This window comes from Felis catus, chromosome X (assembly GCF_018350175.1).
Source record: "Felis catus isolate Fca126 chromosome X, F.catus_Fca126_mat1.0, whole genome shotgun sequence".
NCBI classification, from domain to species: Eukaryota; Metazoa; Chordata; class Mammalia; order Carnivora; family Felidae; genus Felis; species Felis catus.
In genome coordinates, this window is record NC_058386.1 from 66840465 (window position 1) to 66864049 (window position 23585).

Here is a 23585-nt window from a genome sequence, read left to right on the forward strand (position 1 = left end):
ATTGTGCTGCTCCTGGAGAAAAGTCAGGCAAAGAATATGGAGGCAGAAAACATGAAAATGGCAATGATTGGAATATATGGGGGGGGATTATTTCCTCTTCTTGGTCTACATCCATGAGAAGCAGGGTTCACAGAGACACGTCTCTGGGAACAAAGAGCAGACTGGCATAATTTCCCTCCCCTATACTTCAGCATGAACACACAGCCACAGGAAGCAGAACACCACCAACATTGGCTGCCTAACATGCTTACACAAGGTCCCCGGAACACACACACAGGTGAGAATACCCTTCTCTGTCAACCTTCCCTCATTTCTCCACAATAGGCCCCTCTCCCAGCAGACTAACACAAATCCTTGTCCACACCATATATCTCAACCAAAGAGTTCTGCAGGGGCTCAATTCTGGTGGAGATGGTTTCAGGTCTCATTTAACAAGCAGATCACAACACACTTAGTTAAAACTAGACAAATTCAGGCCAGGGACCAAACACTGCCCAGAGCAGGCAAGGAGAACCTTTATAGGCAAATATCCTGAAGGATAAGGTTGTCAAAACACAACAGCAGAGCACAGGCAGCCCACACATGAGACAGTCTCTGATGTACCAGGCCCTGGGAATTCCATAACTTCTTATCCATAAGGCCATTACTTACAAGATAATGAGACATAACTGACTTTTTTAATACACAGAAGAAGGCATATATGTGGACATAATTCAAAGAGAGATGAATTTATCTCAAAATGAAAGAACAAGAGAATGCCATGGCCAGAGATCTAAATGAAACAGATATAAGTAACATGCCTAATGGAAAACTTAAGCAACCATCATAACGACACTCATTGGGCTTGGGAAAAGAATAGAAGACACAGTGAGATAAAAGTGCTAAAAAGGAATAAATCAGAGATGAAGAGTACAATAAACAAGATTGGAAACATGGTTGATGCAATGAACAGCAGTTTGGAAGAAGCAGAACAAATTCATGACCTAGAAGACAAAATAATGGAAACTAATGAAGTTGAACAAAAAAGAGAAAGATTTACACAAGAATAGACTTATAGAATTCAGTGACTCCATCAAATGTAATAACATTCCCAGAAGAAGAAGAGAGAAAAGACGGCAGAAAATGTATTTGAAGAAATAATAGCTCTAAACTTTCCTAATCTGGGGAAAGAAACAGACATCCAGATACAGGATGCCCAGATAACTCCCATCAAAATCAACAAAAACAGGCCAAGGTATATTGTAAATAAATCTGCAAAATATAATTATAAAGATAAAATCTTAAAAACAAAAAGACAAGATATGTCCTTAACTTACCAGGAAAATACAAACAAGACTTGTAGGAGATGTCTCAACAGAAACTTAGCAATCCAGAGGGAGAGGCATTATACATTCATAAATCTGAATGGGAAAAATCTGCAGCCAAGAATACTCTATCCAACAATGCTATCATTCAGAATAGAAGACAGATAAAGAGTTTCCCAAAGAAACAAAATCTAAAGGAGTTCATGACCACTTAGGGAGCACTGTAAGAAATATTAAAGGCTAATTTTTCAGTGCAAAAGAAACCAAATAACAAAGAGTAGAAAGGGTCAAGAAAACCTTCAGAAACAACCACAAAACATGTAAATCATAGCAGTAAATACATATCTATCAATAATTAATTTCAATGCAAATGGACGAAAGTATCCAATCAAAAGACATACAGTGTCAGAATGGATTGAAAAAAATCCATCTACTTGCCTACAAGACACTCAATTTATATCTAAAGACACCTATAGATTTAAAGTGAGGAGATGGAGAAATATTTATCATGTAAATGGATGTAAAAAGATAGCCAGAATATAATACTTACATTGGACAAACTAGACTTCAAAAAGAAAAAAACTGTAAAGAGAGACAAAGAAGGGCACTACCTATCTTAAAAGGCACAGTCTACAATAATATATAGAAAACACACCTATATGGTCAACTATTCTTCTACAAAGCAGGAAAGAATATCCAATGGAAAAAAAAAGACATTACCTTCAACAAATGGTATTGGGAAAACTAGAGGACGACACACAGAAGAATAAAACTGGACCACTTATTACACCATACATAAAAATAAAATCAAAATCAATGAAAGGCTTAAATGTGATACAGGAAATCATGAAAATCCTAGAGATCACAAGCTGCAACTTCTTTGACCTTGGTCACAGTAAATTCTTACTAGATACATTGGCAAAGTCAAGGGAAACAAAAGCAAACATGAGCTATTAGGATTTCATCAAGATAAATACTTCTGCAAATTGAAGGAAACAACAAAACTAAAAAGCAACAAACGGAATAGGAGAAGATATTTGCAAATGACATAACATAAATGGTTAGTATCCAAAATTTATAAAAACTTATTAAATTCAACACTCCAAAAGCAAACAACCCCGTTAAGAAATGGGCAGAAAACATGAATAGACACTTTGCCAAAGATGACATCCTGATGGATAACAGACACATCACGAGATACATAATATAACTTATCATCAGGAAAATACAAATCAAAATAATGATGAGATACAACCTCACACCTTTCAGAATGGCTGAAATTAACAACACAAGAAACAATAGGTGTTGGTAAAGATGCAGGGAAAGGGGAACAGTCTTGCACTGCTGGTGGGAATGAAAAATGGTGCAGCTACTCTGGAAAACAGTATTGAGGTTCCTCAAAAAACTAAAAATAGGATGGCTCTATGATCCAACAACCACTCTATAAGGTATTTACCCAAGGGATACAAAAATTCACATTTGAAGGCGTATATGCACCCCAATATTTATAGCAACATTATCAATAAAAGGCAAACTATGGAGAGAGCCCCAAATGTCCATTCACTGATGAATGCATGAAGAAGATGTGAGATAAAATTTTGTCATTTGCAAGTACATGGATGGAGCTAGAATATATTATGCTAAGTTAAATATGTCAATGAAAGAAAAATACCATATGATTTCACTCATATGTGGAATTTCAGTAATAAAACTGATAAACATATGGAAAAGGGGGGAAGAGAAGAGGGGGAAACAAACCACCAGAGACCCTTAATGATAGATAACAAAATGAGGGTTGATAGAGGGTGGTGGGTAGAAGATGGGCTACATGGATGATGGGGATTAAGAAGGCACTTGCTGTGATGAGCACTTGGTTTTGTATGTAAGTGATGAATCACTTATTTACACTCCTGAAACCAATATTTCACTATATGTTAACTAACTAAAATTTAAATTAAAAAAAAAGAATATATAAAAATTGTAAATATTTATGCACCCAACGTGAAAGCACACAAATATATAAAATTCTTAATAATAAACATAAAGGAACTAATGGATAATAACACAATAATAGGGGACTGTAACACCACACTTATATGAATGGACATATAATCTAAATAGACAATAAAAAAAGAAAGAATGGCTTTAAATGATACAATGAAGTAGATGGGATTAACAAATATATTTTAAACATTCTATCCTAAAACAATAGAATACGCATTTTTTTCAAGTGTACATGGGACATTCTCCAGAATAGATCATGTCCTAGGTCACAAATCAGGCCTCAACAATTGCAATGATTTAGTTATACCATGCACCTTACTGACCACAACACTATGAAACTAGAAGTCAAGGAAAAAAAATCATTTAGAAAGACCACAAATACATGGAGCTTAAACACCATGCTACTAATTCATTAATAAGTCAACTAAGAAATCATAGAAGAAATAAAAAAAATACATGGAAGCAAATGAAAATTAAAACATAATGATTCAAAACATTTGGGATGCAGCAAAAGCAGTCCTAAGAGTGAAGTTTATAGCAATACAGGGTTACCTCAAATAGCAAGGAAAATCTCAAATAAACAACCTATGCTTACACCTGTAGGAGCTAGAAAAAGAACAAAGGCTAAAACCATGAGATGGAAGGAAATAATAAATATTAGACCAGCAATAAATGACATGGAATCTAAAACAAACAACAAAACAAGTAAACAGATCAATGAATCCAGAAGCTGTTTTATTTTTATTTTTTGGAAAAAATTAATTAAATTGATAAAACTGTAACCAGACTTATCAAAAAGAAAAGAAAAAGAACCCAAAGTAATAAAATCACAAATGAGAGAGAAAAAATAACACCAATGAAATACAAAGAATAGTAAGATAATATCATGGAAAAATATATGCTAACAAATTGGACAACTTGGAAGAAATGAACTAATTCCAGGGTGCCTGTGTGACTCAGTCGGTTAAGCAACTGACTCTTGATTTTGGTTTGGGTCATGATCTCACGGTTGGTGGGATTGAATGCCACATCAGTCTCCGTGCTGATATCATGGAGCCTGGTTGGGATTCTCTCTCACACTTTCTCTCTTCCCCTTCCCTGCTCCCTCTCTCTCTCAAAATAAATAATAAACTTCTAAAAATGAATTATTGGGACTTCATCAAGATAAAATATTCTTAACAGTGAAGGAAACAATCCAAACTAAAAGGAAATCTTTGGAATGGGAGAAGTTATTTGCAAATGACATATTGGATAAAAGGTTAGTATCCAAAATCTATAAAGACCTTAACAGAATCAATACCCCCCAAAAACAAAAACAAAAGCAAAAACAAAAACAAAACAGAAATTCCAGTTAAAGAATGGGCAGAACACATGACTAGATAATTTTCCAACGAAGAGATACAGATGACAAACAGACACATGAAAAGATGCTCAACATCACTGATCATCAGGGAAATATAAATCAAAACTACAATGAGATATCACCTCACACCTGTCAGAATGACTAAAATTGACAATACAGGATACAACTGATGTTGATGAGAATGTGGAGAAAGGGGAACCCTCTTACATTGTTGATGGAAATGCAATCTGGTGCAGCCACTCTGGAAAACAGTATGGAAGCTCCTCAAAAAGTTAAAAATGGAACTACCCTATGATCCAGCAATTTCACTATTAGGTATTAACACAAAGGATACAAAAATAGTAATTCAAAGGTATACATGAACCCCTATGTTTATAACAGCATTATAAACAGTATCTAAATTATGGAAAGAACTCAAATATCCACAGACTGATGGTTGGATAAAAAGATGTTGTGTGTGAGTGTGTGTGTGTGTGTGTGTATTTATATTTATATTATATGTATAATTATATATAATATATTATATTATATACTGGAATATTACTTGGTCATAAAAGAGAATGAAATCTTGACATTTGCAACAACATGGATGAAGCTAGAGAGTATTATGCAAAGTGAAATAAGTCAGTCAGATAAAGACAAATACCATATCATTTCACTCATGTGGAATTTAAGAAACAAAACAGATAATTATAGGGAAAAAAGAGAGGCAAACTATAAAGCAAACAATTAACTGTAGAGAACAAACTGAGGGCTGCTGGATGGGAGGTGGGTGGGTGGATTGGTTAAAATAGATGATAGGTATTAAGGACAGCATTTGTTGTGATGAGTATTGGGTGTTGTGTGTAAGTATTAAATCACTACATCCTACAGCTGAAACTAATACTACACTGTATGTTAACTAAATGGAATTTAAATTAAAACTTTGAAGAAAGAAAAAATAAATAAAGAAAGAAAAGTTAGTACCTATTCTTCCCAAACTTTTTCAAAAAACAGGAAAGGAAGAAAAACTTCCAAATTCTCTCTATGAGGCTAGCATTACTCTGATACCAAAACCTAATAAAGACTCCACTAAAAAGGGGAATTATAGGTCAATATCCCTGATGAACACAGATGCAAAATCCTCAGCAAAATACTATGAAACAGAATCCAACAATACATTAAAAATATCATTTACCATGATCAAGAGGGATCTATTCCTGTTTTGCAAGGGTCATTCAATAGTCACAAATTAATAAACATGATACATCATATTAATAAAAGATGGATAAGAACCGTATAGTCATTTCAATAGATGCAGAAAAAGAATTTGACAAAGTAAAACATCCATGTTTATAGGGACCAAACCTCAATGAAATAAAGCCCATATATGAAAAACCCACAGCTAATATCATCTTCAATGAGGAAAAACCAAGAACTTTTCTTGTATGGTCAGGAAGAAGACAGGGATGTCCACTTGCACTGCTGTTATTTAACATAGTACTTTCAGTCCTAGCCACAGCAATCAGACAACAAAAGAAATAAAAGCATCAAAAATGGCAATAAAGAAGTAAAACTATTTGCAGATGACATGATACTATATATGAAAAACTGAAGAGATTCTACCAAAAAAATTGCTAGAACTAATAAATGAATTCAGTAATTTTGCGGGATACAAAACAACACATTTTCCCTCAAATTATAGATTAAGAAACTTAAGTCCAGATGAGTTGATATACTTGTCTAATGCTACACAATAAGTAGCATAGATGTTTTAAAAATAATAGTGAAACAATAATTTATGCACACAGTAAAATACGAACTGTTCAAGAGGTAGTAACACATAAAGTGAGCTGCCATTATACCTCAGACTTTTAGTTCTTTTCATGAGAAACTTGGATTAAGATTTTCTTGTATATAATTTCAGAAATACTCTGTATCTATGGAGACATTCTAAATTGAGCTAGGAATCATGCTATAACATTTTTCACCAGCATACTGTATTACTTGACATTATATTTGTAGAAAAAATTTTTTATGAGCATCTATATATATATTTACATACATGCAGTATTCTTTTTAAAGGAAGTCAAGTTTTTCTTTCTATAAAAATAAAATGTATAAATTATACCCATTTTTATTAGTTCCATAATAATGGACATTGTTTGTCAAGCTTTTAGAGCTGCACTTTGGAGTTTTAATTCTCTGACTTAAATGCTCTAGTTCTTTCTATTATTGTATAGCACTGTAGCTAACATTTAATTCTCTATGTGAACAAATTCACATTCAGTAAGTGAATTTTGTTCACAGTGTTAGGTTGCATTACTCTCCCTGATAGTTTCACATCTAGCCTATCAAATAAAGGGATTTTTAATTGTTTATTTAATGTTTGTTTATTTATTTTTGAGGCGGGAGGGGCAGAGAGAGAGTTAAAGGAAATTTTAAAAACACCTTAGCAAAATGTTTAGGGACACAAAATATAATACTTTTGAAAACAGAATATCTTTGCTAGCCTTCCTCATTTTAAATCAGTTGAATATCAGTGACCTCTTATCTGAAGAGCTTAGTGTCAGGTTGAACATGTAACATAGGTCTCTGGCCACAAGTTGGCCATTTCTTGAATGCTTATTCAGTAAAATAGAAGAATAGTTTATTTTATTTCCTTATGGTATCTTGCCAATATGCAGAGTGTAAGATTAGAGTAACCACTTAAGCTTTCCATTTTATAATGTTATATCCTGAGGAGCTGGACTGCTTTCATATTTAAGGATTATCAACAATGCCTGTAGCATGCTTTCTAAATCACTGCAGGGTCTTCACCAAACACCAACGCATAGTGCACTTTCACACGGCCAATTTACTCTCCCCAAAATTGGTTTTGTTATGTTCCTGGAAGTGGTTTGCTATTACAGATGAGGGTTCAGTTAAGTACTGAACTCATACAGTGTTAATCACAACAGCAATATTTGGTAGGGATATTGAAGTAAAGATACGCTCCTAGCATTATCTAACACTTCTTTCTCTTCTATTCCCAAGTCTTCCCATCTTTCTTACCATGTAACAAGACATTGCTTCTTCCCCACTACTCAAGTGGAAGGTGGGGGAAAAACATTCCAGGGAATGAGGAAGACATCTGCAAAACACAAAGGTATGAAAAACAATTATATGTCTTGTAAGTAAAAAATACTTTAGTGTGCTTCGTTAATAAATCATATGAAAGTATATGGAGAAAAATCACCTTTGAGAGGAGAGTAGGATCCAAAATATAAAGGACCATAGAATCCATGAAGTGATGGGAATTTATTCTGTAGCCATTAAGATCATGTCATAAAGTGTGTTTATGTCCTACATTTTTCTTACTTAAAAGTAGGGTTTTTATATATGCCAAGATTTAAAACACTGATTATTTCACCCCAAACGCTTCAGGTTTAGTTATTAAGTGTCTTCCCTCACTTTTGGCTTGCAGAAACTTCTTGTAAGCTCCAAAATTAAATTTCCTTTGGAATTGAATACTGATTATTAAATTATAGAGAATATAATTATAATTTTATCCATATACAAAGATAAAGTGATATATATTGCAGCAAAATATTTAATCAAAATTTTTCCACATTTCTACTCATAAGTATCTAGTTTCCAGTCAAACACATTTTTTTCTCCAATGGCTCTTGCTAGACTAATATTCTTAGTTTAAATTCAACACTTTCTTTGTGCTCCAGTTTTATATGATCTAGGTTGACTCTAAGGTTCAACTATTTCATTTAATCATTCCCCAGTCACTAAAATACCTTGCCTTTAAGTCAGGTTATTTTTTACCTTATTTTTCTCAGCTCATTATTTCTGGAGTATGCAAACCTACAGAAGTTTGGTGCTTCAGTAATATTCTCTTGAGATCTTAATCATACATTCAAGAAATATGAAAAAAGTGATTCATGAAAGATCCATATTTGAGAATCAGCAAGTTTGTAGTAATTAAGTAATTTGGTATATTTAGGTGATTTCAGTAGCCAAATATGAGAAGAAATTTCATCATCAAAAGGATCTTAGGCTGCTATTCAGTTGAGACACTATAGTATTCTCTTGGGTTCATATTCAGGCAGTACATTTGAACTAAACATTGCAGAAAGCTTTTTAAAGGTACTTAGGAAGTCTTCCCTCTAAGTTTTTTCTTGAGGTCTCCGACATGCTTATGCAGTCTTTTTTTGCTCATTTGTGTGGTAAACTTTATTTTACAAAGCCTATAATGAATATATCTATCCAAGATAAGAATATTCCTGATCTTATCTTTTTTTCCTGATCTTAATTCCTTTGAGAAATTTTAGTCCCAGGATCCATTGAGTGAAAACTACAGCTTTGGGTCATCTCTGGTGTATCTCTTTAGAAATTTTACATACCTTACTAGAAACACCATCTATTCTTACCACCAGATCTCCTTGGATACCTTTTATTCATCCTGTAAACCTACAGAGGTGGAACTACTGGATATTACTGTAATACTACATTCAGTTTTTGTGAAACTACCCTATTGTTTTCAATTGTGGATGAATCAATTAATATACACACTAACAGTGTACATGGGTTCCTTTTAATCCACATCCTTGCCAAAACATTTCTTATTGATGTGTTCTAACAAGTGTGAGATGACTTCTAATTATGCCTTTGAGTTGAATTTCCCTGTTGATTACTAATGTGGAGCATCTTCTCATGTACCTGAGTACCATGTGGATGTCTTCTTTGTGTTTGTTTTTTTTAACCATTTTTTCGAATTAGGTATAATTATCATATGATGTTATTTAAGTTTCAGGTGTACAATATGATTCAACAATTCCATGCATTTCCCAGTGCTCATTAAAATAAGTGTACTCTTAATACCCTTTATCTGTTTTACCTATTCCCCCACCATCCTCCTCTGGAAACCACTAATTTGTTCTCCATATTTCAGTCTGTATTTATTTGTTTCTTTTTTCTTTTTGTTTGCTTCTTTTGTTTCTTAAATTCCATATATGAGTGAAATCAAGGTATTTGTCTTTCTCTGTCTCACTTATTTCACTTAGCATTGTGCCCTCTAAGTCCACCTATGTTGTTGAAAATGGCAAGATTTAATTCTTTTTTATTACTGAGTGATATTCCATTGCTTACTACAACTTCTTTTCTTTGCAGTTTGAAATTCCAGTATGAGATTCTGTTTTTGTTTTTATTTTTTATTTTTTAATATAACTTATTTTCAAGTAGGAGAATATGCAATGTATACAGTGTGCTCTTGGTTTTGGAGGTAGATTCCCATGATTCATCGCTTATATACAACACCCAGTGCTCATCCCAACAAATGCCCACCTCAATGCCCATCACCTATTTTCCCCTCTCTCCCACCCTTCCATCAGCCCTCAGTTTGTTTTCTGTATTTAAGAGTCTCCTGTGGTTTGCCTCCCTCCCTCTCTTGGTAACTATTTTTTCCTCTTCCCTTCCCCCATAGTCTTCTGTTATGTTTCTCAAGATCCACATATGAGTGAAAACATATGATATCCATCTTTCTCTGAGTGACTAATACCTTCCAGTTCCATCCACGTTGCTGCAAATGGCAGGATTTCATTCTTTCTCATTGCCAAGTAGTATCCCATTGTATATATAAACCGCATCATCTTTATCTATTGATCTATTGATGGACACTTGTGTTTCTTTGATATCTTCGGTATTGTAAATGATGCTGCAATAAACATAGGGGTGGATGTATCTTTTTGAATTAGTGTTTTTGTTTTCTTTGGGTAAATATTCAGTAGTGGAATTACTAAATCATATGGTAATTCTAATTTTAACTACTTGAAGAAAATTTATACTGCTTTTCACAGTGGCTGTACTAATTTGCATTTCCACCCACAGTGTACAAATGTTCCTTTTTCAACAACCCTGAAAGCACTTGTTATTTCTGTCTTTCTGTTTCTAGCCATTTTAACAAGTGTAAAGTGATATCTCATTGTAATTTTAATTTGCATTTACCTGGATTGGTGATGTTGAGCATCATTTTATGTGTCTGTTGGCCATATGTATGTCTTCTTTGGAAAACTATGTTTACTCAGGTCCTCTGATTATTTTTAAATACGATTATTTGGATTTTAGGTGAGGAGTTATATTAGTCATTTATATATTTTGGATATTAACCCTTTACTGGATATACCCATTGGAAATACCTTTTCCAATTCATTAGGCTGCCTTTTCCTTTTCTTGATGGTTTCCTTGTGCAAAACTTTTTTTTTAAATATTTTGATGTAACACAAAGAGTTTAATTTTTATTTTTTCCCCTTGTCTGGAAGACATATACAGAAAAATGTTCTATGGTTGAGATCAAAGAAATTACTGCCTATGTTTACTTATAGGACTTTTAGGGTTTCTGGTCTCACAAACAGGTCTTTAATCCATTTTGGGTTTATTTTGGAGTAGGTGTAAGAAGGGGTGCAATTTTATTCTTTTTCATGTGGCTGTTCAGTTCTCCCAACACCACTGTTTGAAGAAACTGTCTTTTTTTCTGTTGTATATTCTCATATTTTTGTCATAGAATGAAAGATTAGAAAATCCTAGCTTTGTTTCTGGACTCTCTATTCTGTTCTATTTATCTATGTGTCTATTTTTGTGCCAGTACCGTACTGCTTTAATTACTACAAATTTGTAATACACCTTGAAACTTGGGATTGTGGTACCTCCAGCTTTGCTCTTCTTTTTCAATATTGCTTTCGCTATTCAAGATCTTTTGTGGTTTTATAAAAATTTTAAGATTATTTGTTCTAGTTCTGTGAAAAATGTTGGTATTTTGATCAGGATTGCAGTAAATCTGTAGATTTTTTTGGATAGTATGACAATTTTAACAATATTGGTTCTTCCAATCAATGAGCATAGAATATCTTTCTATTTCTTTGTGTCATCTTTAATTTCTTTCATCAATATTTTATAGTTTTCAGAGTGAAGATCTTTTTTTCTCTTAAGATTTTTTTACATTTATTTATTTCTGATAGATAGAGCACAAATGGGGGAGGGGCATAGAGAGAAGGAGACACAGAACCCGAAGAAGGCTCCAGGCTCCAAGCTGTCAGCACAGAACCTGATGCGGGGCTCGAACTCACAAACCGCGAGATCATGACCTGAGCTGAAGTCAGCCTCTTAACTGACTGAGCCACCCAGGCACCCCTGGAGAGAAGATCTTTCATTTCTTTGGTTAAGGTTATTCCTAGCTATTTTATTCATTCTGGTGATATTGAAATTGGATTGTTTTCTTAATTTCTCTTTCTGCTATTTCATTCTTTGTGTATAGAAATGCAACAGAATTCTGTATATTAGTTTTGACTTTACTGAATTAGTTTATCACTTCTAGTAGTTTTCTTTGTGGAGTCCTTAGGGTTTTCTATATATAGTATCTTGTCATACACAAATAGTAGAAGTTTTACTTCTTCCTTGCCTGTTTGGGTGTCTTTTATTTCTTTTTCTTGTCTGATTGCTGTGGCTAGGACTTTCAGTACTATGGTGAATAAAAATGGTAAGAGTGGGCATCTTTGTCTTGTTCCTGATCTTTGAGGAAAAGTTTTCAGTTTCTCACCACTGAGTATATTAGCTGTGAGTTTTTCATATATGGCCTTTATTAATGTTGAGATACGTTCCCTCTAACCCTACTTTGTTGAAGTTTCTATCATGAATGAATGTTGTACTTTGTCAATTTCTTGTTCTGTATCTATTGAGATGATCATTTTTTCACTTATTAATGTGATAGATTACATTGATTGATTTGCAAATATTGAATCATACTTGCTTTCCTGAAATATATCCCACTTGATTGTGGTGAATGATATTATTGAATGTGGTTTGCCGACTTTTTGTTGATGATTTTTGCATCTAGGTTCATCAGAGATATTGGTCTGCAGTTTTCTTTCCGTGTGTGTGTGTGTGTGTGTGTGTGTGTGTGTGTGTGTTTATGTAGTTTTGATGTCAGTATAATGTTGGCCTTTAGAATTCATTTGGAAGCTTTCATTCCTCTTCTATTTTTGGAATAGTTTGACAAGAATAGGTTTAACTCTTATTTAAATGTTTGCTAGAATTCACCTGTGAGGTCATTTGGTCCTGGACTTTTGTTTGTTTGCTTGTTTATTATTGATTTAAATTTATTGCTGGTAATTGACCTGTTCAAATTTTCTATTTCTTCTTGATTCAGTTTTGGAAGGTGATGTTTCTGACAATTTATCCATATCTTCTAGGTTGTCAATTTTTTTGGCATATAATTTTTCATAATATTCTCATATTTTTTTATATTTCTGTGGTGTTATTTCTCCCCTTTCAGTTTTGATGTTATTTGAGTCTATTTTCTTTCCTTTCCTTTCCTTTTCTCTTCTTTTATTTTCTTTCTTTCTTTCTTTCTTTCTTTCTTTCTTTCTTTCTTTCTTTCTTATGAGTCTGGCTAAAGGTTTATCAGTATTGTTGATCTTTTCAAAGAACCAGCACGTGATATCATTAATCAGTTCTATTGGTTTATTTTTAGTCTCTATTTCATTTATTTATATTCTAATATGTATTATTTCTTTTATTCTACTGGCTTTGGGATTTGTTATTCTTTTCTGGATCCTATAGGTGTAAGGTTATGTTGTTTATTTGATATTTTTCTTCCTCCTTGAGTTTGGCTTGTATTGCTATAATGTTCCCTCTTAGAATAGCTTTTTGCTACATCCCAAATATTTTGGTACTTTTTGTTTTAATTTTCATTTGTCTCCATGTATTCTTTTATTTCCTTTTTCATTTTTTCTTTGCTTGATTAGGTAGCACATTATTTAGGCTCCATGTATTGTGTTATTTCCAGGTTTTTTCCCATGATTGATTTCTAGTTCTTACTGTTGTGGTGTGATAAGATGCATGATATGACTTCAATGTTTTTGGGACTTGTTTTGTGACCTAACATGTAATGTATTTTATAAATATACCATGTACTTTGTTGGGATGTTGTGAATATATCTGTTAGGTATATCTGATACAGTGTATCATTTAATGTTATTGTTTCCCTGTTGACTTTCTGGCTGGATGATCTATCTATTGATGTTAAGTGGGGAGTTAAAATCCTCTATTAATATTGTATTACTGTATTAATTTCTCCCTTTATATCTCTATAGTTGCTTTTGTTAAGTTTTTATTTTAATTCCAGTTAGTTAACATACCATGTTATATTAGTTTCAGGTGTACAATAGAGTGATTAAACAATTCCATACATCACCTGGTGCTCATCCAGACAAGAACACTCCTTAATATCCATAATTTATTTAACCCATTCCCTAACCATTACCCCTCTAGTAACTATCAGTTCTCTATAATAAAGAGTATGTTTCTTGGTTTGTCTCTATTTTTCCTTTGCTTGTTTGATTTTTTTTTAATTCCACACATGAATGAAACCATATGGTATTTGTCTTTTTCTGAGACACTTATTTCACCTAGCATTACACTTCTAGCTCCATCCATATCATGGACAGTGGTAATATTTCATTCCTTGTTATGGATGAATAATATTCCATTGTATATATAAACCATATTATTTTTTAATCCATTTATCAACCTATGGACACTTAAGCTGCTTCCATATCTCAGCTATTGTAAATAATGCTGCAAAAAACATAGGGGTACATATATCCCTTTGGATTAGTGTTCTTGTATTTTTTGGGTAAGTGCCCAGTAGTGAAATTGCTAGATCACAGGGTAGTTCTATTTTTTTTCTATTTTTTAAGGAAAATCCATAATTGTTTTCACAATAGCTGCCCCAGTTTGCATTTTCACCAACAGTGCAAGAGAGTTCCCCATTTTCTGCATCCTTGCCAACACCTGTTATTTCTTGTGTTATTTTAGCCATTTTGGCAGGTGTGAAGTGATATCGCATTGTAGTTATGATTTGTGTTTCCCTGATAAGTGATGATGAGCATATTTTCATATGTCTGCTGGCCAAGTAGATGTCTTCTTTGCAGAAATGTCTGTTCATGTCTTCTGCTCACATATCCAGTTGGATATTTCTTTTGGGAGTGTTGAGTTTTATAAGTTCTTTGTATGTTCTTTATATGTTTTGCATACTAATCCTTTATTGCATATTTCATTTGCAAATATATTTTCCCATTCTGAAGGTTGCCTGTTAGTTTTGTTGATTTTTTTTTACTTTGCAGAAGCTTTTTATTTTGATGTAGTCCCAAGAGTTTATTTTTTCTTTTGTTTCCCTTGCCTCAGGAGGCATATATAGAAAAAAAGTTGCTATGGCTGATGTCAGACAAGTTACTGCCTGTGCTCTTTTCTAGGATTTTTATGGTTTTAGTTCTCATATTTAGATCTTTAATCCATGTTTAATGTATTTTAGATATATGGTGTAAGAAAATTGTCTTTTGAATGTAGTTGTCCAGTTTTCTAAATACCATTTTTTGAGGTGACATTTTTTCCCTTTGGATATTTTTTCCTGCTTTGTCAAAGATTAATTGAAAATATAATTGTGGGATTATTTCTGGGTTTTCTATTCTGTTCCATTGATCTATTTATCTATTTTTGTGTCAGGACCATACTGTTTGGATTACTACAGCTTTTTAATATAACCTGAATGTCATAGACTCTAAGTCTAAAGTTCTCTTTCCCGCAAAAGAGCAGATGCAGGACTAAAGTGAGAGATGGCTAATGTCTGGGAAAAGACAAGAGCCCCAAATAAGGGTCATTGCCCCATTTTTGTTAGGATCAGATGCTTACAAATGTGATGGGCATGTACAAAGAGACAAAGAAACTGTGAACATTAACTTGGGGATGTGAGGGGAAAAGGGGGCTTTGAAGATATACAGTGTTTGGAGTTTGGGTCAATATAAAACAAAATCCTGGCGCCAGGCAGATGGATAGATGATTGTTAATGGCAGACATGAAGCAGCACCTCTGTTTATCTTAGCTAGCATAGGGGATGAGACAGATGGGGGAAATAACATCAGGGTTAATAAGGCACCTTTTCTTTAGTTAACCAGCTCTGCTCTGGGCTGCTTTGCCTGTAGCACAGCTGTCCATAGTCCAATTCACCAATTTACCTAACCTGGCCCTATTCTCCTGTGAAAGCAGTTTTTCTGCTATAGTACTAAATTGGAAGTGCTTCCACCTGAACATCTAATCTTATTCATTTCATATACCTTTGTATTGGGCACCTTTGCGCCATTTCTATTTTAGGTCTTTGCCTCTCCCTTTCTATTTTGGGGGCTCTGCACCCCCTCTATATTTTGGGGTGCATTTGCATCTCCCTATTCTTGGCACCTTTGTAACTCTCTTTGATACACTTCTCAGTGTGTCTTTGTACCCCCCTATTTTGGGGGTACCAATCTGATTTACCCAAACTCGGGTGTGAGCATTTTATCACTTTATATTTCTTTATGCCTTATTAACCCATTGGTGTAAGCTGGAGGATTCCTAAGCCTCTTCCCCACACCTGAAGTCCAGAATTGTGATGTCTTCAGCTTTGCATTTTTTCCCCCACAATTACTTTTGCTATTTGGAGTTTTTTTGAAGTTCCATACAAAATTTAGGATTGTTTGTTCTAGTTCTTTGAAAAATGCTGTTGTTATTTTCATAGGAATTACATTGAATGTGTAGATTTTCGGCTGATTCATTTGGTGTAGAGAAATGTGTTGCATTTTGTATCAAATATAAACATTATAAAAGTATTAGTAACTTATAAAACCAGTGAAGAGGTTAAAGCACAAAAACTATAAAATAAATTATATCTATAAATTATATTATATTTTGGTGTATAGATTATTTGGTGTATATTTGGTGTATATTTTGGTATTTTATGTTTTGTGTATATTATATGTATAAATTAAACTATGTTTTGGTGTATAGAAATGTATTTTATATCAAAATCTGTTGATTTTGTATCTTGCGACTTTACTGAATTTGGTTATCAATTCTAGCAGTTTTTGGTGGTATTTCAGGTTTTCTGTGTATTTGGGTACTTCCACATTGGATGCATATTTACAATTGTTATACATTTTTTGTTGGATTGTTCCCTTTATCACTATGTAGTCTCCTTCATCATGTCTTGTTACAGTCGTTTCCTTAAAATCTGTTTGTCTAATAGCACTATTGCTCTCCCAGCTTTCTTTTCATTTTCTTTGCCACGACAAATATTTTTTCCATCCCTTCATTTTCAGTCTACAGATGTCTTAATTGGACCTCTTGTAGATGGGTAGATGGGTAGATGGGTTTTGCTCTTTAATCCATTCAGTCTAATTCTAATTCCTGAGGCCGTACATATACTATGTTTTAGTTAACAAAGTGCTTTTAAACACATTATTATACCATTGAATTTTTAAAAAAATATGTGAAGATGATAATATTAATTTTAATTTTATCCATGAGAAAGTTACACAGAAAATAAAGTATCAATTTGACTAGAACACACCAACTCTCAGGAAATTCTAAAATGCAGGAACCTGATACCACGGATTTAAAATAATTGAAATCATGCAAAATATGTTTATCAACCACAGTGTAATGCGATCAATATAATCAATCAAAAAATCAATAAAAGTAATAAGTTGAATAAATGCACAATTTCGGGAATTTAAATAACACAGTTGTAAATAATGTCAAAGAATAAATCACAAGGAAATTACAAAAAAAAACTCTGAGATAAATGAAAATAAAGTATGACATATCAATGTTTAAATTATGCAGCTAAATTGGTGCTTAGAGGGAAATGGATAGTTATAAATGCCTTTATTGAAAAAGATAAAACATTTCAAATCAATAACCTAACCTTCAGAAACTAGACAAAATAGAGGAAACTAAACCTAATTAAGCAGATGAAAAGAAAAAAATAAATATTAGAGAAAATATATACGAAATAGAAAATAGAAAGACAATTTAAAAATCAACAAATGAAACACTGGTCACTAAACTTTTTCCAAAAAACTTGACAAATTTTACCTACAATGACCAAGAAATGAGAGAAGACTAAAATTAACAAATAACATTAGGAATATTACACATCCACTAATATGGAAATATATAAATAATTCTGCCAAAAAACTGGGTAACGTAGATTAAATCACTAAATTCAAACAAAGATATAAACTGACAAAAGTGATTGAAAAAGCAATAGAAAATATTCACGGATTTATAAAAAATAAGAGATCGAATTAGTAAATTAAAAAGATTCCCACAAAGGGAATTTTGAGTCCATATGGCTTCACTAACGAATTCTACCAAATATTTTTTTAATTAGTATTTATCCTACACACTTTTTTCTGAAAATATAAGTGCAAGAAACTTGCATTAAGAACCAGATGAAAATAGCACACACACACACACACACACACACACAGAATTTTGATAAGAATTGCACTGAATCGGAAATACAGGAGGAGAAGCGGCAAGATGGCGGCTTAGAAGGACGCTGGGCTCACCACGCATCCTGCTGATCACTTAGATTCCACCTACACCTGCCTAAATAACCCAGAAAACCGCCAGAGGATTAGCAGAACGGAGTCGCTGGAGCCAAACGCAGACGAGAGGCCCACGGAAGAGGGTAGGAAGGGCTGCGAGGCTGTGCTCTCTCCACGGACTGGCGGGAGGGAGCCGGGGCGGAGGGGCGGCTCGCCAGCCAAGCAGAGCCCCTGAGTCTGGCTTGCAAAAGCAGAGGGGCCTCACAGACTGTGTTCCCACAACAAGCGCGACTTAGCGTCTGGGAGGTCATAAGTGAACAGCTCTGCTCAGAAAGCTGGAAGGCTGGAGGACAAAGGGAGGGAGAGCTGCTGAGCCCCCTGACGACAGAGCTCAGTTTGGTGGGGAACAAAGGTGCTCGTCGGCGCCATCTCCCCCGCCCATCCCCCAGCCAAAATCCCAAAGAGAACCAGTTCCTGCCAGGGAACTTGCTTGCTCCCTCCATCTCCCCTGCCCATCCCCCAGCCAAAATCCCAAAGAGAACCAGTTCCTGCCAGGGAACTTGCTCGCTCCCCGCAAACACCCAACTCTGTGCTTCTGCGGAGCCAAACCTCCTGCAGCGGAACTGACTCCCTCCCGCTGCCACAGGGCCCCTCCTGAAGAGGATCACCTAAGGAGAAGCGATCTAAGCCTGCCCCTCCTGCCCCTGTGCACCTTGCTTACCCACCCCAGCTAAAACGCCAGATCCCCAGCATCACAAGCCTGGCAGTGTGCAAGTAGCCCAGATGGGCCACACCATCCCACAGTGAATCCCACCCCTAGGTGAGGGGAAGAGAAGGGACACACCAGTCTGACTGTGGTCCCAGCTGTGGGCTGGGGGCAGACATCAGGTCTGACTGCGGCCCCGCCCACCGACTCCAGTTATACACCACAGCACAGGGGAAGTGCCCTGCAGGTCCTCACCACTCCAGGGACTATCCAAAATGACCAAGCGGAAGAATTCCCCTCAGAAGAATCTCCAGGAAATAACAACAGCTAATGAGCTGATCAAAAAGGATTTCAATAATATAACAGAAAGTGAATTTAGAATAATAGTCATAAAATTAATCGCTGGGCTTGAAAACAGTATACAGGACAGCAGAGAATCTCTTGCTGCAGAGATCAAGGGACTAAGGAACAGTCACTAGGAGCTGAAAAATGCTTTAAACGAAATGCATAACAAAATGGAAACCACCACGGCTCGGATTGAAGAGGCAGAGGAGAGAATAGGTGAACTAGAAGATAAAGTTATGGAAAAAGAGGAAGCTGAGAAAAAGAGAGATAAAAAAATCCAGGAGTATGAGGGGAAAATTAGAGAACTAAGTGATACGCTAAAAAGAAATAATATACGCATAATTGGTATCCCAGAGGAGGAAGAGAGAGGGAAAGGTGCTGAAGGGGTACTTGAAGAAATCATAGCTGAGAACTTCCCTGAACTGGGGAAGGAAAAAGGCATTGAAATCCAAGAGGCACAGAGAACTCCCTTCAGACGTAACTTGAATCGATCTTCTGCACGACATATCATAGTGAAACTGGCAAAATACAAGGATAAAGAGAAAATTCTGAAAGCAGCAAGGGGTAAACGTGCCCTCACATATAAAGGGAGACCTAGAAGACTCGTGACTGATCTCTCTTTTGAAACTTGGCAGGCCAGAAAGAATTGGCATGAGATTTTCAGGGTGCTAGACAGAAAAAATATGCAGCCGAGAATCCTTTATCCAGCAAGTCTGTCATTTAGAATAGAAGGAGAGATAAAGGTCTTCCCAAACAAACAAAAACTGAAGGAATTTGTCACCACTAAACCAGCCCTACAAGAGATCCTAAGGGGGACCCTGTGAGACAAAGTCCCAGAGACATCACTACAAGCATAAAACATACAGACATCACAATGAGTCTAAACCCGTATCTTTCTATAATAACACTGAATGTAAATGGATTAAATGTGCCAACCAAAAGACATAGGGTATCAGAATGGATAAAAAAACAAGACCCATCTATTTGCTGTCTACAAGAGACTCATTTTAGACCTGAGGACACCTTTAGATTGAGAGTGAGGGGATGGAGAACTATTTATCATGCTACTGGAAGCCAAAAGAAAGCTGGAGTAGCCATACTTATATCAGACAAACTAGACTTTAAATTAAAGGCTGTAACAAGAGATGAAGAAGGACATTATATAATAGGTACAGGGTCTATCCATCAGGAAGAGCTAACAATTATAAATGTCTATGCGCCGAATACCGGAACCCCCAAATATATAAAACAATTACTCATAAACATAAGCAACCTTATTGATAAGAATGTGGTAATGGCAGGGGGCTTTAACACCCCACTTACAGAAATGGACAGATCATCTAGACACACGGTCAATAAAGAAACAAGGGCCCTGAATGAGACATTGGATCAGATGGACTTGACAGATATATTTAGAACTCTGCATCCCAAAGCAACAGAATATACTTTCTTCTCGAGTGCACATGGCACATTCTCCAAGATAGATCATATACTGGGTCACAAAACAGCCCTTCATAAGTTTACAAGAATTGAAATTATACCATGCATACTTTCAGACCACAGTGCTATGAAGCTTGAAATCAACCACAGAAAAAAGTCTGGAAAACCTCCAAAGGCATGGAGGTTAAAGAACACCCTACTAAAGAATGAGTGGGTCAACCAGGCAATTAGAGAAGAAATTAAAAAATATATGGAAACAGACGAAAATGAAAATACAACAATCCAAACGCTTTGGGATGCAGCGAAGGCAGTTCTGAGAGGAAAATACATTGCAATACAGGCCTATCTCAAGAAACAAGACAAATCCCAAATACAAAATCTAACAGCACACCTAAAGGAAATAGAAGCAGAACAGCAAAGGCAGCCTAAACCCAGCAGAAGAAGAGAAATAATAAAGATCAGAGCAGAAATAAACAATATAGAATCTCAAAAAACTGTAGAGCAGATCAATGAAACCAAGAGTTGGTTTTTTGAAAAAATAAACAAAATTGACAAACCTCTAGCCAGGCTTCTCAAAAAGAAAAGGGAGATGACCCAAATAGATAAAATCATGAATGAAAATGGAATTATTACAACCAATCCCTCAGAGATACAAACAATTATCAGGGAATACTATGAAAAATTATATGCCAACAAATTGGACAACCTGGAAGAAATGGACAAATTCCTGAACACCCACACTCTTCCAAAACTCAATCAGGAGGAAATAGAAAGCTTGAACAGACCCATAACCAGGGAAGAAATTGAATCGGTTATCCAAAATCTCCCAACAAATAAGAGTCCAGGACCAGATGGCTTCCCAGGGGAGTTCTACCAGACGTTTAAAGCAGAGATAATACCTATCCTTCTCAAGGTATTCCAAGAAATAGAAAGGGAAGGAAAACTTCCAGACTCATTCTATGAAGCCAGTATTCCTTTGATTCCTAAACCAGACAGAGACCCAGTAAAAAAAGAGAACTACAGGCCAATATCCCTGATGAATATGGATGCAAAAATTCTCAATAAGATACTAGCAAATCGAATTCAACGGCATATAAAAAGAATGATTCACCATGCTCAAGTGGGATTCATTCCTGGGATGCAGGGCTGGTTCAACATTCGCAAATCAATCAACGTGATACATCACATTAACAAAAAAAAAGAGAAGAACCATATGATCCTGTCAATCGATGCAGAAAAGGCCTTTGACAAAATCCAGCACCGCTTCTTAATAAAAACCCTTGAGAAAGTCGGGATAGAAGGAACATATTTAAAGATCATAAAAGCCATTTATGAAAAGCCCACAGCTAACATCATCCTCAACGGGGAAAAACTGAGAGCTTTTTCCCTGAGATCAGGAACACGACAGGGATGCCCACTCTCACCGCTGCTGTTTAACATAGTGCTGGAAGTTCTAGCATCAGCAATCAGACAACAAAAGGAAATCAAAGGCATCAAAATTGGCAAAGATGAAGTCAAGCTTTCGCTTTTTGCAGATGACATGATATTATACATGGAAAATCCGATAGACTCCACCAGAAGTCTGCTAGAACTGATACAGGAATTCAGCAAAGTTGCAGGATACAAAATCAATGTACAGAAATCAGTTGCATTCTTATACACTAACAATGAAGCAACAGAAAGACAAATAAAGAAACTGATCCCATTTACAATTGCCCCAAGAAGCATAAAATACCTAGGAATAAATCTAACCAAAGATGTAAAGGATCTGTATGCTGAAAACTATAGAAAGCTTATGAAGGAAATTGAAGCAGATTTAAAGAAATGGAAAGACATTCCCTGCTCTTGGATTGGAAAAATAAATATTGTCAAAATGTCAATATTACCCAAAGTTATCTACACATTCAATGCAATCCCAATCAAAATTGCACCAGCATTCTTCTCGAAACTAGAACAAGCAATCCTAAAATTCATATGGAACCACAAAAGGCCCCGAATAGCCAAAGGAATTTTGAAGAAGAAGACCAAAGCAGGAGGCATCACAATCCCAGACTTTAGCCTCTACTACAAAGCTGTAGTCATCAAGACAGCATGGTATTGGCACAAAAACAGACACATAGACCAATGGAATAGAATAGAAATCCCAGAACTAGACCCACAAACGTATGGCCAACTCATCTTTGACAAAGCAGGAAAGAACATCCAATGGAAAAAAGACAGCCTCTTTAACAAATGGTGCTGGGAGAACTGGACAGCAACATGCAGAAGGTTGAAACTAGACCACTTTCTCACACCGTTCACAAAAATAAACTCAAAATGGATAAAGGACCTAAATGTGAGACAGGAAACCATCAAAACCTTAGAGGAGAAAGCAGGAAAAGACCTCTCTGACCTCAGCCGTAGCAATCTCTTACTCGACACATCCCCAAAGGCAAGGGAATTAAAAGCAAAAGTGAATTACTGGGACCTTATGAAGATAAAAAGCTTCTGCACAGCAAAGGAAACAACCAACAAAACTAAAAGGCAACCAACGGAATGGGAAAAGTTATTTGCCAATGACATATCGGACAAAGGGCTAGTATCCAAAATCTATAAAGAGCTCACCAAACTCCACACCCGAAAAACAAATAACCCAGTGAAGAAATGGGCAGAAAACATGAATAGACACTTCTCTAAAGAAGACATCCGGATGGCCAACAGGCACATGAAGAGATGTTCAGCGTCGCTCCTTATCAGGGAAATACAAATCAAAACCACACTCAGGTATCACCTCACGCCAGTCAGAGTGGCGAAAATGAACAAATCAGGAGACTATAGATGCTGGAGAGGATGTGGAGAAATGGGAACCCTCTTGCACTGTTGGTGGGAATGCAAATTGGTGCAGCCGCTCTGGAAAGCAGTGTGGAGGTTCCTCAGAAAATTAAAAATAGACCTACCCTATGACCCAGCAATAGCACTGCTAGGAATTTACACAAGGGATACAGGAGTACTGATGCATAGGGGTACTTGTACCCCAATGTTCATAGCAGCACTCT